Raw genomic sequence first — 16,367 nt, forward strand, 5'->3', positions numbered from 1 at the left:
GATCTTGCCCACAGTTCTGTGGTCAAACAAATGCTTTGAATGCAGATGGTCCCTGATTCAATCCCATGCATCTCTGGTTAGAAGGAACAGCCAGCAGGTGATGTTCAATATTCTCTGCCTGGGACGCTGCCAGCTCTGAGTGAGATTGGCCAATGTACTGATCTTCTGGACCAATTACCTGACAGCCTCCTGTGTTCAGACTTGGACACCTGTATTTTTCAGGCTTGGGGCTGCTTTTTATGTGTGACATGAGACTCAATACACCAAGGATGGGGACCTGTGGCCTTCCAGATGTTCCTGGACTACAATTTCCATCTGCCCAAGCCAACATGGCTAAGGGTCAAGGAGGAAGAGAGATGAAGTCCATCAATATCTTTGAGGCCACCGTCTCCCAGCTCTGATTTAGATCCTAAGATTTTCTGATTGTGGTCACTTTTCCTTTTCACCATGGGCATGTTACTACATATTGCTTTTGTTGTACTAAAAAGAGTATTTAAAACTTATTACGACATCTTGCTGCTAGAGATGTATCAGGGATAATGCTTCTCTAAAACATATGTTTGTACAATGTCCTATATTGATAATTTTTTGGCAAAAGGTAAGAGAGACGATCGACACAACTGTACAGAATAATTTTAAATTTTCAAAGGAAAATATCCTTTGGAATTATATACCCAATACATGGAATCTAACAAACGAATAATATGAAAATACTCTCCGTGCAAAAAGACAGGTATTGATGAACTGGCAAAATAAAAATGCAGCTCCCTGGCCCAATTCTATTGAAGATATGTACAAACTCACTACACATGAACAAGTTGTGTATAAACGTAGACTTGCCATGGACAAATTAAATTATATTTGGAATTCGTTTTCATAAAAACCATATTAGGTCTGGTTAACCATAATAACATTTTTTTGTAACCTTTACAAGTTTTTGTTTGTTCTGATTTATTTTCTAAGGTAAAGGTAAAGGGTCCCCTGACCATTAGGTCCAGTCGTGGATGACTCTGGGGTTGCGGCGCTCATCTCACTTTAATGGCCGAGGTAGCCAGCGTACAGCTTCCGGGTCATGTGGCCAGCATGACTAAGCCACTTCTGGTGAACCAGAGCAGCGCACAGAAATGCCATTTACCTTCCCGCCAGAGTGGTACCTATTTATCTACTTGCACTTTGACGTGATTTCGAACTGCTAGGTTGGCAGGAGCTGTGTACTGAACAACGGTACACAACAATATGTATTATTGCATATTGCTTATTCCACAATATCTCCAAGCAGCTGAGGGCCGTGTACATGGTGTGCGCTGTCCTGCCACTTCATGCTCCCACAACATCACCATAAGGCTAAGCAATGACAACTGGCTGGCCCAAGATCACCCAGTATATTTTGTGGCTGCTTGGGAGATTTGAATCCAGGTTCCCTCTGGTCTTACCCAACGCTCTGATCATGACACCACTCTGGCTGACCCTGAAGTTACCTTGTCTACTCACCACCTGCCACACTGATAGGAACTTGGGGGGAGATGATTGCTGAAATAAATGCAACATGCACACATGCCAAAGCTCTGTGAAACAGCCTCCTGAAAGGTAAAACTGCCTTGGGATCCCTTAGAGCAAAACAAGGTGCTATATGCATTCAAAAACAGAATTATAGAATTATTAGAAGCTGTTGAGATTTTCCTATATTCTTACACCCACTTCAAAGGAGATGGGAGAGAGAGAGAGAGAGAGAGAGACTATCCCTGGAGAAACTTGTGTTCAGGACACCTTGCCTAGCTGTGTAGTCCAGGGGTGACCATTAGGTGTCTCCCTTCCCCTGCTTGGAGGGATCTGTCCAGGTGGCAGAGAGCACCTACTCCCCATGCCAGGAAGGCTGCGGTGCCCGTTATTTATTCCTTTAATGGCTGCGGTGCCATCTGCTTGGCCCGCATTAGCGATGCACGGCAAGCACATATATCAACGGCAGTGTCGGAATGGTTGCGCCGAGCACCCCGCAGGCCATGAATTGTGCAGATGCGCTGCTCTCCATCATGGCAAAGCTGGGTGGAAATGACACTGCCCTAGACACACACACACACACACGTCCCGCTTGCATTGCCCAACCCCCAGCCCCATTCCCTCCACCCCACATGCAGGAAATTCACTGACACTGCAAGATTCCATTACCAGGGGAACAACAAAGTTGTGGGCAGGGACTTCTCTGTGCGCACACTTTTTCACTCCCTCCCCACAGTCTCCCTGCTCCCCTTGCCCCATCACTACCTCTGCAGCTCACTCTACCTGCTGAGAAAGGATGCTCCCTGCAGCCTAGTGGAGCAAACCTCCTCTCCTCCCAGGGAGCCAGTTGAGGGGCACTTTGCTCCCCAAGAAAAAGAGGAAGAGAAGGTGGCAGCCATAGAGCAGCCAGCTGAAAGTGTGCAGGTGAGTGCTTTCAGCTCAAACCTTGGAAGAGAAGATGCCAAATCATTTCCCAAGGATTCCCCCGAGGTGGGCTTGCCATTGATAGTAGAGAAATAGTTTTGTTCCTCCCACCCACCCCCTGCTACATCTCTATCGACTTAGGATGTTTCCAGACAAAAGGCTCCATAAGAGAGCCAGTGTGGTGTAGTGGTCAAGAGCAGTGGACTCGTAATCTGGTGAACCGGGTTCGCTTCCCTGCTCCTCCACATGCAGCTGCTGGGTGACCTTGGGCCAGTCACACTTCTCTGAAGTCTCTCAGCCTCACTCACCTCACAGAGTGTTTGTTGTGGGGGAGGAAGGGAAAGGAGATTGTTAGCCGCTTTGAGACTCCTTAGGGTAGTGATAAAGCAGGATATCAAATCCAAACTGCCCAGCTTTTGCAATCCTGCTGTAAGCAGAATTGCAGTTTGCTTTCCTCCACGCTAGAATGCATTAGCACTCTGTGTCTCTCTGTGTATATACAATATGCAGTGGTCTCACCACTGCCTTCTCCTCGGCCCTTCCTTATCTCACAGGACAAATTACATGGTGCATGTGGTTCAGCCCAACATACACGCATTCTTAAAAACCCCCAAAAACATCCCTAAAGGCAATCAGGTTGGGGCTCTGGTGTGGGGGAGATGGGCCTGGTCACCACTGTGGTCCTGATTATAAATCAAAACCTCTCAATATGCCTGTTTCTCCTGACACCAAAAGTGATTGGAAGTGGGGAGAGATGCAGTTTAAAATAGCCTTCTGTTGTTTTAAAATACCGTATTTTTTGCTCCATAAGACACACTTTTTTCCTCCTAAAAAGTAAGGGGAAATGTCTGTGCGTCTTATGGAGCGAATGTGTGGTCGGTCACTGGCTCGCTTTCTGGCCCTGGCCCCTATAAAAACAGAATTTTTTCCCCTTTGCAAAGTAAGTTCAACAACTGTGAGCTGATCCTCGAAAAAGGGGTTTTTTTCCCCTTTGCAAAAGAAGCTGCACAACTGTGAGCTGATCTCCCAAAAAACAGGGCTTTCCCCCTTTCCTCCTCTAAAAACTAGGTGTGTCATGGTCAGGTGCGTCTTATGGAGCAAAAAATACGGTAAATGCTAGGGCTTCCTTTTGCACAGAAGAGGTTGCAGCTGGATTACATCATTTGGACAGACTAACAGATGATCTGTGAGAAAGGCATCTCACGAGAAGCATCTCACCCAAGGCAGCCAAAGGAGGGTTTTCCCGCAGTAAGAAAAAAAAAGGGACAGAAACAGCACTGGGGAAATGTGGGTGGGTTATTATGTCATCTGGAAGTCACCATCATCCCAATAGAACGTGCATGAATGAGGCATGGTGATCACACCTGAAATATACTCGGAGTCGAGGGTGGATTTCATGCTCTTTATTCAGCTCACAGTGGTGAGGAGGAATGAAAGTTCCCCCACAATATCTGCTTTATAGACATTATGTACACAATTTTTATATACATTATTTACACAATGGACTGCACATGATTGGCTAATTCAGGGATTCTCCTGGGGGCCAATCAGGTTGCGGATTCACTTCCACCTGGATTGGGTGGCTCCTGCGGACCAATCAGACTGCTGCATTGTTCCAGGACCAATCAGACTGCTGCATTCTGGACCCTATTGTTCTAGGACCAATCAGACTGCTGCATTTTGGATCCTATTGTTCTAGGACCAATCAGACTGCTGCATTCTGAATCCTATTGTTCTAGGACCAATCAGACTGCTGCATTCTGGACCCTATTGTTCTAGGACCAATCAGACTGCTGCATTCTGGACCCTATTGTTCTAGGACCAATCAGACTGCTGCATTCTGGACCCTATTGTTCTAGGACCAATCAGACTGCTGCATTCTGGACCCTATTGTTCTAGGACCAATCAGACTGCTGCATTCTGGACCCTATTGTTCTAGGACCAATCAGACTGCTGCATTCTGGACCCTATTGTTCTAGGACCAATCAGACTGCTGCATTCTGGACCCTATTGTTCTAGGACCAATCAGACTGCTGCATTCTGGACCCTATTGTTCTAGGACCAATCAGACTGCTGCATTCTGGAGCCTATTGTTCTAGGACCAATCAGACTGCTGCATTTTGGATCCTATTGTTCTAGGACCAATCAGAGTGCTGCATTTTGGATCCTATTCAACTCAGTACATAAAAACACCCTATGTTCCTTATCTGAAAGCAGTCTTAATTTCCCCTGCAGCAGCAGCTGTAGCAAAGGATCTCTTCCTGGCGGTGTGGAGGCCACAAGTCTCCCCCAGCCCAGCCCCAAGTCTCTGGACGCAGCAGCATTCTGCAGCACTGGGGCAAGAGTCCACAAGCAAAAAAAGAAATAAATACATAGGGGGGGGGAAATATTAAAGGAGCGAGAGAGAAACACGCACAACTTGCTGCCCTGGTAATATCCTCCTAATAAAGTCCAAGGCATGCGCACCCTCAGGGAAATGACAGGAATTCCTTCCATTTCGTGCCTGTAAATGAGGTGGTGCATTTGGGAAGTGGGGACATTTTGCTCCTCTGTTGGAGAACTCAAAATGCATTTAGCACACTTTGAGCGTTTGCCTGTTGCCCTGGCTGGAAGAGTCAGTTATCTGGAATTATCTGTGACTGATACAGAGAGTTGGCCCAAATCATTTTGCTGCCTGAGCTAGAGCTGTATACTCACTCCTCCTCTTTTGGTATCTGGCAGAAAAACCTCCCAAGTATCTCTCTCCCATCCTAGAAGTAAAAATAAGAAATCTATTTAAAAAAATCATAGTAACTGACCTTCCAATGTACCCAGAAGGGCTGCCTGAAGCAGTTGTCTCCCGTTGCCTAATGGTAGAGCAGCCTCTCTAATATGCTTGTTTGGGTGAGTTTAATCAGGGGTCAGCAACCTTTTTCAGCCATGGGCCGGTCCACCATCCCACAGACCTTGTGGGGGGCCAGACTATATTTTGGAAAAAAAAATATGAACAGATTCCTATGCCCCACAAATAACCCAGAGATGCATTTTAAATAAAAGCACACATTCTGCTCATGTAAAAACACCAGACAGGCCCCACAAATAACCCATTTTAAATAAAAGGACACATTCTACTCATGTAAAAACACCAGACAGGCCCCACAAATAACCCAGAGATGCATTTTAAATAAAAGGACACATTCTACTCATGTAAAAACACTGATTCCCAGAGCATTCCAGGATTGAGAAGGTGATTGGGCCGCATCTAGCCCATGGGCCTTAGGTTGCCTACCTCTGGTCTAAAGGATGTTGTTGTTTAGTCGTTCAGTCGTGTCCGACTCTTCATGACCCCATGGACCAGAGCACGCCAGACACTCCTGTCTTCCACTGCTCCTGCAGTTTGGTCAAACTCATGCTGGTAGCTTCGAGAACACAGTCCAACCATCTCGTCCTCTGTCGTCCCCTTCTCTTTGTGCCCTCCATCTTTCCCAACATCAGGGTCTTTTCCAGGGAGTCTTCTCTTCTCATGAGGTAACCAAAGTCTTGGAGCCTCAGCTTCAGGATCTGTCCTTCCAGTGAGCACTCAGGGCTGATTTCCTTCAGAATGGATCGGTTTGATCTTCTTGCAGTCCATGGGACTCTCAAGAGTCTCCTCCAGCACCATAATTCAAAAGCACCCATTCTTCGGCGATCAGCCTTCTTTATGGTCCAGCTCTCACTTCCATACATCACTACCGGGAAAACCATAGCTTTAACTATACGGACTTGGACTCCCCAAATCAGGGAATGCCTGCTTGCTCTCTGGAGCCAACACGCTACACAGTTCTGTGGGAATCCATCCTTCACATTACACTACTTGTGTGAACAGACCAGTGCTGCGGACTGCTTTGTCAAGCACATGTCAGCTGAGGAGAGGAACCTTTGGTCCAACTGTCCCTTTGCATCTGCAGTTGCAGTTCATCAGACCAGCAAGAAGGAGCTGTCTTAGTTTGGGGTCCCCCCCCCTTCCTCTGGGTGTGCATCAATATAAACAGTTGCAACAGGGAATGTTTCTGAGCGTTAATGTTACAGATGCACAACAGAGATGAATATCCACCCATCGTTGCAAAGGCTTCCAGGTGGTTGTAAAGCACTGAGCTATCAACAAACAATTTGAGGATTGGTCGATTGCTTATCACTTGCCCATGGGCTGCCAGTTATTTGGTACATATGCTACCTTGCTGCTGCTTCTAGATTTGCTAGTTGTGCCACTGTAGTTTTCCTTTTCTCTGGTGGGATAATCGTTTTTAGGACACAACGCTTCCGTGATTGCAACTCGCTTCCCAGGAATTTTCTCTGATAAGCCCCAGCTGCTCCGGTCACAAAAGCATGTTCACAGCAATCAGAGAAAGGAAGCGAGATGGGATAAGAAGACCGCAGAAAGAATGCACACATGGAAGTGTGTTAATATCTTTTGCAGTATTCGTTTAGATCTGGGCTCCTTAGATCCGATTTCCTCTCATAGCAAGCCACAGAGGAAAAACACCTGTTTGGAGCCTTGACTGTAAGGGAGCTGGAATTTAGGGAATATTTTTTAATTGGTTGTGTTTTTTATTTTGTAAAACCACTTTGGAAAGAATTCTTTTACTGAAAAGCGGGTTACAAGTGGAGAAGGTGTTTAACGCAGATGCCTTCACCTCGGTTTCTTATTTATCAAGGGCACTTTTGCAGGTCAGGGGCTGATCATTCCTTCTGCAACATCTTAGGAACATAGCAAGCTGCCTGCTGCCAGGTCAGACAATTAGTCTGTTTAGCTCAAGTATTGTCTACACTGGCCCTACCTGGAGATGATGAGGACTGAACCTAGAATCTTCCACATGCAAGGTAAATGCTCCACTGCAGAGCTATAGCCCTTCCTCCAAGTCAGGCATAGGCAAACTCGGCCCTCCAGATGTTTTGAGACTACAGTTCCCATCATCCCTGACCACTGGTCCTGTTAGCTAGGGATGATGGGAGTTGTAGTCCCAAAACATCTGGAGGGCCGGGTTGCCTATGCCTGCTCCAAGTGTTCATCCTCCCTCTGTTCCAGAGCCACTCCTACCATGAGGCAGAGTGAAGCAGTTGCCTCAGGCAGCAAATACTGAGGAGCGGAGAGCAAACATTACTGTGTGTGCCACACGACCTGCCCTGTGCCCCCTATGCTGCCCTAAGGTACAGTGGGGGACCCTGTCCCATGACCAGGGTGAAAGTAAGATTTGAGCTGCCAGTCTGGTCAGCTTTTGAACATGGAACACAGGAACAAAGGAGGCGCCATCTTGTCTTGTCTTCTGCCTCAGGCAACAAAGGATCTGAGGCCGGCCCTCAAAATTCCTAACTCACATTAGACTCATCTTACTTGGCTAGGGAGGGCAGCAGCTAAACTTTCCACACATTTCAGGCTGAGAAAGACAGTTTACAGCCAAAGAAGACCAGACGAGCTGAAACCGAGGCTTTCAAAGCAGACAAATTCCATAACTCCCCAGCTTCCTGGGCCAGGAAGGGAAGGCTTTGTGCGTGACAGCCAAAAGCTCTATAAAAACAGTTACTCTGGGTCAAAAAGTAATTTGAGAAGGGAGGAGGGGATGCTGAGTCTGACAGTTTATCAGAGGGGTTTGGGGAGCGGGGGGGGGGGCAATGAAAACAAACCTCTGAAGCCCCAGAGCTGATTTTTGGGAGGCGTGAATATTTCAAATAGGGAGATGAGTTGAGCCTCAACCATGGCTCTTGTAGGCTCCATCAAAAACATAAGTAAACATTGAGTGCCAACAAGTCTGCCTTCTCATCTTGCAGGAATCACCAGCCATCTCTGAATAAAAACAGTTTGTTGAGGGCTGCGGACTTCCCACATCTCCCATTCCAGGGCAGAAACACACATCTCCCATGAGAGGATGGGGAAAATTCAGGGACGATTCAGGGCAGATAAAAGGAGCTCATCCAGGCAACCTATTTACTGAGCATCCACCCTAATTTTCCCATGTAAAGTTTACACAGAGTTTAGATTTTACCTGGTCTTTACTGACCATTCATTCTGATTTGTTTGTGAGCCAACAAGGACCATTTTTACTGCATCCATCCTGGTTTGCTTACGGGGTGTTTATATATCTTGCCATTAATCATGTGTTCATTCCACACTTTTCAAAGCATCCCTCTGCCACTTTCCAAACCACAAAAAGCCTGATGCTTTTTAAAAGTGGATTTGGATGCCTCCAGACTGTCAGTAATTTGCAGGAAGGATTCAAGGGCACACCAGAAATTTAGGTTTGCACAATTAAAGCGGATTACAGCACTCTGTCATTCCTAGTGCAACTTATCCAACTTAGAAAAACGCAACCAGACTTTCTGGAAAATAATGGGAAGTTCACTGGAAAGTGTTGGATGGATAAACAACTAATGGGAAGACATGTAAACATCCCACAAGCTAATCAGTATGAATACTCCTCATATACTGCCCCAGAAACAAAGACCAGCCACTTTCACGCCATACATTTATAGCACTCGGATAGCACTCTAGTCTAAACAGTCATTGCTTCCCCCAAAGAATTCTGGGAATTGTAGTTTGTTATGGGTACTGAGAGTTGTTGTTGTTGTTGTTTAGTCGTTTAGTTGTGTCCGATTGTTCGTGACCCCATGGACCAGAGCACGCCAGGCACTCCTGTCTTCCATTGCCCCCCTCAGTTTGGTCAAACTCATGCTGGTAGCTTTGAGAACACTGTCCCACCATCTCGTCCTCTGTCGTCCCCTTCTCCTTGTGCCCTCCATCTTTCCCAACATCAGGGTCTTTTCCAGGGAGTCTTCTCTTCTCATGAGGTGGCCAAAGTACTGGAGTCTTAGCTTCAGGATCTGTCCTTCCAGTGAGCACTCAGGGCTGATTTCCTTCAGAATGGAGAGGTTTGATCTTCTTGCAGTCCATGGGACTCTCAAGAGTCTCCTCCAGCACCATAATTCAAAAGCATCAATTCTTTGGCGATCAGCCTTCTTTATGGTCCAGCTCTCACTTCCATACATCACTACTGGGAAAACCATAGCTTTAACTATACGGAGCTTTGTCGGCAAGGTGATGTCTCTGCTGCAAAGTGATGAGAGTTGTTAGGAGACCTCAATTTCCCTCATTTGATTGTGGAGCCATTCTGGGAATTGTAGTTTGGAAAGCATCCAAGGAGCCACTATTAGGAGTTTGGGGTGTTAAGCCATGTGGCCAACCTTTCTAATCCCTGGATTTTAGCAAGTTTTAAATGCTAATCAAGCCAAACTAGTTTCCTGGTGAGGTGATGGAGGATTAACAGTCTCGTTGTGAGATAGCAAATAGGTGGGAGGCCCTTCCTTCAACAGACAAAGACAGAGTTTAGAGAAGAGTTTGGTAAGTTACCTGGAAGTGAAGCAGCAAGCTGGAAAGAGAGTCTGAGCAATGTTTGAGGACAATGTTTGATTTCTGTTTGAATACAAGGCTGTGACTATGGGAGAAACAAGACCCTTTTGGGGGGTTGATGCTGTGGACTCCTCCATTGTATGCTCGAGCTGTATATACAGTGGTACCTCGGGTTACAGACGCTTTAGGTTACAGACTTCGCTAACCCAGAAATAGTACCTCGAGTTAAGAACTTTGCTTCAGGATGAGAACAGAAATCGTGCTCCGGCAGCCCGGCGGCAGCGGGAGGCCCCATTAGCTAAAGTGGTGCTTCAGGTTAAGAACAGTTTCAGGTTAAGAACGGACCTCCGGAAAGAATTAAGTACTTAACCCGAGGTACCACTGTATGTGTAAATAAAACCATATATCATAAAGACACCACAGTCTCCCCTGTGCCCCATTCCCAAAAGGAAACATGAGCCCTGGGTAAGAGTCTGGAAACCATGGAATATCGCATTGCTTGGAGATTAGGGTGGCGTGCCGTGCTATCTTTGCTACCACAAGATGTAGTGATGTCCACCAGTTTGTATGGCTTCAAAGGGAGATTAGGACACTTCATAAAAGATAAACCTATCAGACTAATTATGGCGGCTGTGTAGTACTTTTGGGGTAAGAGGTAGTATGTCTCTGAACGCCAGTTACTGGCGACCATTAACAATGAGAGTTATGCTGTTATGCAGGCATAGGCAAACTCGGCCCTCCAGATGTTTTGAGACTACAATTCCCATCATCCCTGACCACTGGTCCTCTTAGCTAGGGACAATGGGAGTTGTAGTCCCAAAACATCTGGAGGGCCGAGTTCGCCTATGCCTGCTGTTATGCTTGTATTTCACTTTTGAGCTTCAAATAGGAATCTGCTGGCCACTATGGGAACAGGATACCGGATGAGATTAGTCTTTGTTCTGACCCATGAGGGCTGTTCTTATGTTCTTCATAAGGCTGTCTCCCAGCACTATGTGACAACCGAGATGGATTATTTCAAGGTCTCCACCATGCTGCAAATATCTGTTGACTGGCTGCAGATAATGGGTAACTCAAAGTTCGCAATTGTCTATGAGTGAAAAGCGATGTCAGGCAGCACACACACAAATGGCCATGCAGATGAAAAGCACAACAGGGCAATATCTAGAGAGACAGGCGGGGGCAGTTAAAATACAGCTTTGCTGAGCATTTGGGTCATGGGGCCACATGGAAGGAGAGATGAGAGGAGGAATACAAGAAATAGCATCTCATTATTTCATTTTATAGGTTAAGTAATACTGCATTTAAACCAAGGGGGCAGTGCTTACATGAGTAGCATTAAGATCATCAGAGCGATACACATCTTAGTCATAGATGCATGGTGTGCAAAGCTGCACAGAAAAGGATAAAGGTAAAGGGACCCCTGACCATTAGGTCCAGTCGTGACCGACTCTGGGGTTGCAGTTGGCTGAGGGAGCTGGCGTACAGCTTCCGGGTCATGTGGCCAGCATGACTAAGCCACTTCTGGCGAACGAGAGCAACGCATGGAAATGCCGTTCCCCTTCCCGCCGGAGCGGTACCTATTTATCTACTTGCACTTTGATGTGCTTTTGAACTGCTAGGTTGGCAGGAGCAGGGACCGAGCAACAGGAGCTCACCCCGTCGCGGGGATTCGAACCGCCGACCTTCTGATCGGCAAGCCCTAGGCTCTGTGGTTTAACCCACAGCGCTACCCGCATCCCTACAGAAAAGGATACAGCAACCTAATTAAAATGTGGAGCCAGACACGTGTAATCCTGCACAGGTAACTAAGTGTATGTGTATGCTTTTGAGACCCAGTATCACATGTAAATCACACCTGAGCTGTACTTTAAATAGTGCGACCAGAATATGCAACAGAGGGTTCCTGTACCTTGCATAGCCAGCTACTCAGTGCTGAAATCCCTTCTTCTAACCAACCATTCAAGGTGCAGAAGCCTTGCTCTTATTGTATAGGAATTGATAGTCTTAGGCAGCTATGCACACACACACATTACTGAGCAAACCTATGGTAGCAGCTTGATAGCTCAGCTGGTTAAAGCGTGATGCTGATAACACCAAGGTTACAGGTTTGATCCCTGTGTGGGATAGCTGCGTAGTTTGGCCTAGATTGATCCTCCGTGTCCCAATTCTATGATTCTGTGAACACTCTCAAGCACGATACAAATGCTTAGAGCCACACTTGCTCCCGAAACTTTAATTTCAGTCTGCCAGGTGGAAATCTAGCAGCTGGAGAGGAATGCTGGGGAAATCTTAGCCCATTTAATGTTCATATCAGCTGTTAGGAAGGGTGCAGGGCTTATAAAATGGGCAGTTGGATTTGTTCTTTCCAACTCTACATTTCTCTCTCTCTCTCTCTCTCTCTCTCTCTCTCTCTCTCTCTCTCTCTCTCTCTTTTTTTTTAATCAGTCCCATCATTAAGAAGCAGGGTTTTTTTTATGTAGGTGTGGGTTTGGTTTTTAAAAACACAAAACATGGGCCCCCCTCACCCCACCCAAGATTATCTCTTACAGAACAGGCCATAATTCCTCGTGGAGCCACATATCAAAGCTGCCACATCGGTAAAAGGCATAGCACATGTTGGAAGCTATAAAGTGTAACAGGCGCTGGATTTTTTTCTGGGAAACCCAAATGGAATTTTCACCAAATATGAGGGAACTAAATCCTTACAATCCAAAGGAATAGGGAATAGGATGAGCTCTATTAAAGCAGGATCAGCCCTGCTGGGAACCTGGAGCCAAGGAGAACGTGGCTGCAAAGCAAATGGCAGCTATATATTGTTAGGAGTTTGGCTGTTATGCTGTGTGCCAGACCTCTCTAATCCCTGCATTCAGCAAGTGTTAGAATTTAATCCAGGCTTAATTCTTGGAATAGCCAGACCAGCCTCCTGGTGAGGTGATAGCCTAGGTGATGAGCCATTAAGGGGGATTAAGGGGCTCAGTGCAAGGCAGCAAATGGGTGGAGCCCCTCTCCTTCAACAGACAAAGCCAGACAAAGTCTGGAGCCGAGAACTTGCAGTGAAGTGACCTAGAAACAAAGCCAGAGCAATGTTTGAGAGCAATGTCTGATTTCTGTTCAAGGCTCTAACTATTAAAGGTGCAAGTGCCCCTGTTGAGTCTGACCACAGCTTGCGAGGGATTGAAGTTCTTCATACCTCTCTCACTTAAACAACTGAATTGTTCCAACTGCACCTGTTGCAGTTCCCTTAGTGGCAGATTTATGGTCTGTGGGGCTCCCTTTGCGGGACCCTAAATAAACGCGACTGTGACATAATCAGAGGTACATAAAGAGACAGTAATAATAATGCTTCCTGCCCTCAAACAACTTGGGAACAGTGCCTGCTGTGGATCAGGCAGGAAGAAAAGGTGATGATAAGAATTTTGAAATGGGTAGCCCCCCCCCCGAAAAAAACCATTGGGAGTATCAGGAAAAATGAGGTGGTGGTGATATTGATGATGCCTCAGCACGACACCACCCACCACCCAAAAAAACCATGGAATCTGGGGAAAAGAAGTGATGAACATCATCTATTATTATTATTATTATTATTATTATTATTATTATTATTATTATTATACCTCTGTGCTGCCACCGCCCCAAAAAACTTTGAAACAATCAGGAAAAGGAGATAATGATGATGCCCCTCCACTAGCTTTGGAGAAATCTCTACTGTATGGCATGAAACAGAAATAAGGGTTGCTATAATTCTCCCCTCTCACACACTGAGATCCCTCTCATGTAGCTGCCTGCTCCACATGCTGGCAGGCAGCAAATCAAGCCCAACAATAAAGAGATGATTCCAACGTTTCTTCCTTCAGTACCTGCGCTTTTCAACACGTGGCTAGCAGGTGGCAGAATGAACCACAAGTAATTTCCATGCACTCCACTAAAACACACTATTTTTTTAAAAAAGTAGCTGCCTGCTTACTGCTCCATGTGGCTGGCAAGCATAAAAAAAGCACACACAAAACAGAGCAGCAAAATTATGGACCCTGTGCTTCTTCCTCCACCACTACAAACACACACTCCTCCATGGTCAGAACAGCTGCCCGCTACTTGCTCCACCAGGCCAGCAAGCAGCAAAGAGCAGACAAATGGGCACAGCATCTTCAAAAGGTCCTTCCATGAGCAGCCAAAGGTGGAGCAGGTGGAATGGCCTCAGCACTTCCCCCAACATCTCCCCAAAACCAAAAGGCATGACAATTCTCCTACCACAATATTCGTTCCCCCTACCTGGGTCAGGTTGGTGATGCCTTGGCTTGGAAGGTTGCCTGCACATTATACTTCATAACTTTCTTTCCTTCTGTAAATAAAAACTTAAAGAGTCTGGAACCCCTGCTGGCACAGGCCTGGTGCAATTACTTCAATTGCACCATTATAAATCTAAGTCTGTTGGGAATCCAGGGAGTCCTATTGCCTAGGGACCAAACAACTCACAGCTCTGACATCACTCATTGACTAAAAACACTGACAGACAGGAGAAGCTGGGCTGGCTCATTTAACAGAAATTGTTTAGAATGTCACCTATACATTCTGTTTCATAAACATATTTCTAGAAGGGCTAGAGACCTACTTTCTTAAAAAAGTAAACCCTCAGAGTCCGGCACTCACATTCTCTTTTTCAGTTGGTCACACCACCAGAGGCTTCCTTTGGCCAATCCTGTCCTCTCTGTCCGTATAAATGACAATCGCAGATCTTGGTATGCCTTGCTGTATTGATTGTGCTGACTTTGCTATCTTATACGAGGGATTCAATTGCACACCAGAAAGTTCAGGTTTGCGCAATTAAAGTGGATACTCTGGAACAACAAACCTGGGTCCAGTGCTTTTTCTTCTGGGGGGGGCACACGGGGTACTCATTTTGTGAATTTTTATACTTTTGTCCATTTACTGTATTTCTTTTCCCAGATTTGAACTAAATAAAATGGTGGTTTTCTTGAGTCAAAATGAGAGCACCCCTAAACATTTTTTTAAGGGAAAAAAAGCACTGCCTGGGTCTATTTTTTTAAAACGGTTTTGCAGTAAGAAAACGGATAGGGAAATGCATTAGAAAGTATGGGACAATGATTGATGAGCAGTCGTATAACCTCTGCACAAAGACATTGGAGCTATAGCTCAGTAAAGAGCAGACATTGTATAACTTCTGTGCAAGCTTTGCGCAAGCAAATCAAGACAAAATGCTCAACAAACAGATAATCTGGAAGCAACCGGGCTCTTAAAATTTACTGTTGCCTCATATCCCTCCTTTCTGCCAGTAGCCCTCTCCTAGGTTTGGCCATCTTTCCATTCCTTTCTGAAAGGCAAACTGTTGAGAGACAGCCTCTCTCTCTCTCTCTCTCTCCCAACCTCCCGGCTTCTGCTGGGAATGTTTCCTCTGCTTGTTTTGTCTGTGCTGCAAGAAATACGATTGAAAGGGGGGGGAGGCAAACATCCCTCTAAGCATCCGTGTTTCCAGCCAGGGATGAGCTCACAGCTCTTGAGGCCCAACAAAGGGGAGTCTCTGCACACTCCCATGGATGTAGGGCCAAGGAGACAGCCTGACCTCCAAGATCTGGAGGTGAACAAGGAGTCGGAGTCCCTTAGCAAAATATTTAAGCGCCATGCCCCTCTCCAATGCACCAGATCTAGCCCAGTAACATCATCCCTTGTGCCTTGAGCTTGGCTTGAACATATATGGAGAACGTCTCTCTCACACACATTAGCACTGAAAATGAAAACTCAAGTGTCTATTCACAGAGTTCTGAGAGTCTTGGGATGTATCCACATATGGTTGGACTCCACAAATCCACAAATGTTGGACTCCCAACACCCATTGGCCCCAGCCAGCATGACCAATGGTCAGGGATGGTGGGGTTGCAGTCTAATAACATCCGAAGGACACCTGGTTGTCTCCCCTTTATGTACAATACAGTGGTACCTCTGATTACGAACTTAATTCGTTCCGAGGTCCGTTCTTAACCTGAAACCGTTCTTAACCTGAGGTAGCACTTAGCTAATGGGGCTTCCCGCTGCCGCGCGGCCACACAATTTCTGTTCTCATCCTGAGGTAAAGTTCTTAACCCAAGGTACTACTTCTGGGTTAGCGGAGTCTGTAACTTGAAGTGTTTGTAACCCAAAGTACCACTGTACAGCATAGCCCTTTTAAGAGGTGTAAAGGGGGTTAGATTGCATGTACAGGAGGAAAAGCAATATGGCAGGAATGTGTCCTTTGCCAGGGCTGGATTAACCATTAGGCCTCCTCCTTTTTTTGTGCCAGGGTGGGGGTAGCACTTGTCTCTAGCCTACCATCCCCAGATATTGTTTTTGTTTTGTTTTGTTTGGGTCCTGCCTTCGGGCTTCTGGTTGGCCACAATGAGAGCAAGATGCTGAACTAGACGGGCCATTGATCCAACAGGATTCTTCTTACATTCTGAAATGAAAAAGGTATTTAAATATACCTTCCTGAAGAAACCAGAGGCTTTTCTCCTGGGCATGGTCGGCCATTTGGTGTCAAAGAAGGATAGAACTTTCTTTATGTATGCGACAACAGCAGCAAGAATACTTATTG

At 46.1% G+C, this 16,367-nt stretch overlaps 2 protein-coding genes across 3 annotated transcripts in view; both read left to right on the top strand.

The window, feature by feature from the left end:
* Positions 1-16,367, top strand: part of GPR84 (G protein-coupled receptor 84) — a 144,710-nt gene that overhangs the window by 47,954 nt on the left and 80,389 nt on the right. The gene's annotated exons all lie outside the window — the stretch shown is intronic.
* Positions 1-16,367, top strand: part of LOC309362849 (protein mono-ADP-ribosyltransferase TIPARP-like) — a 197,996-nt gene that overhangs the window by 30,496 nt on the left and 151,133 nt on the right. Inside the window, exon 1 of one of the 2 annotated variants that reach the window (XM_081898780.1) lies at positions 9,125-9,469. The exons of the other annotated variant lie outside the window; for it this stretch is intronic. The gene's annotated coding sequence lies outside the window, so the exon portion shown is untranslated. Of the gene's footprint in view, positions 1-9,124; positions 9,470-16,367 lie in introns of those variants that run through there. 2 annotated transcript variants of the gene reach the window in all.

The sequence above is a fragment of the Podarcis melisellensis genome, assembly GCF_964234715.1.
Source record: "Podarcis melisellensis genome assembly, chromosome: 2".
Taxonomy (NCBI): Eukaryota; Metazoa; Chordata; class Lepidosauria; order Squamata; family Lacertidae; genus Podarcis; species Podarcis melisellensis.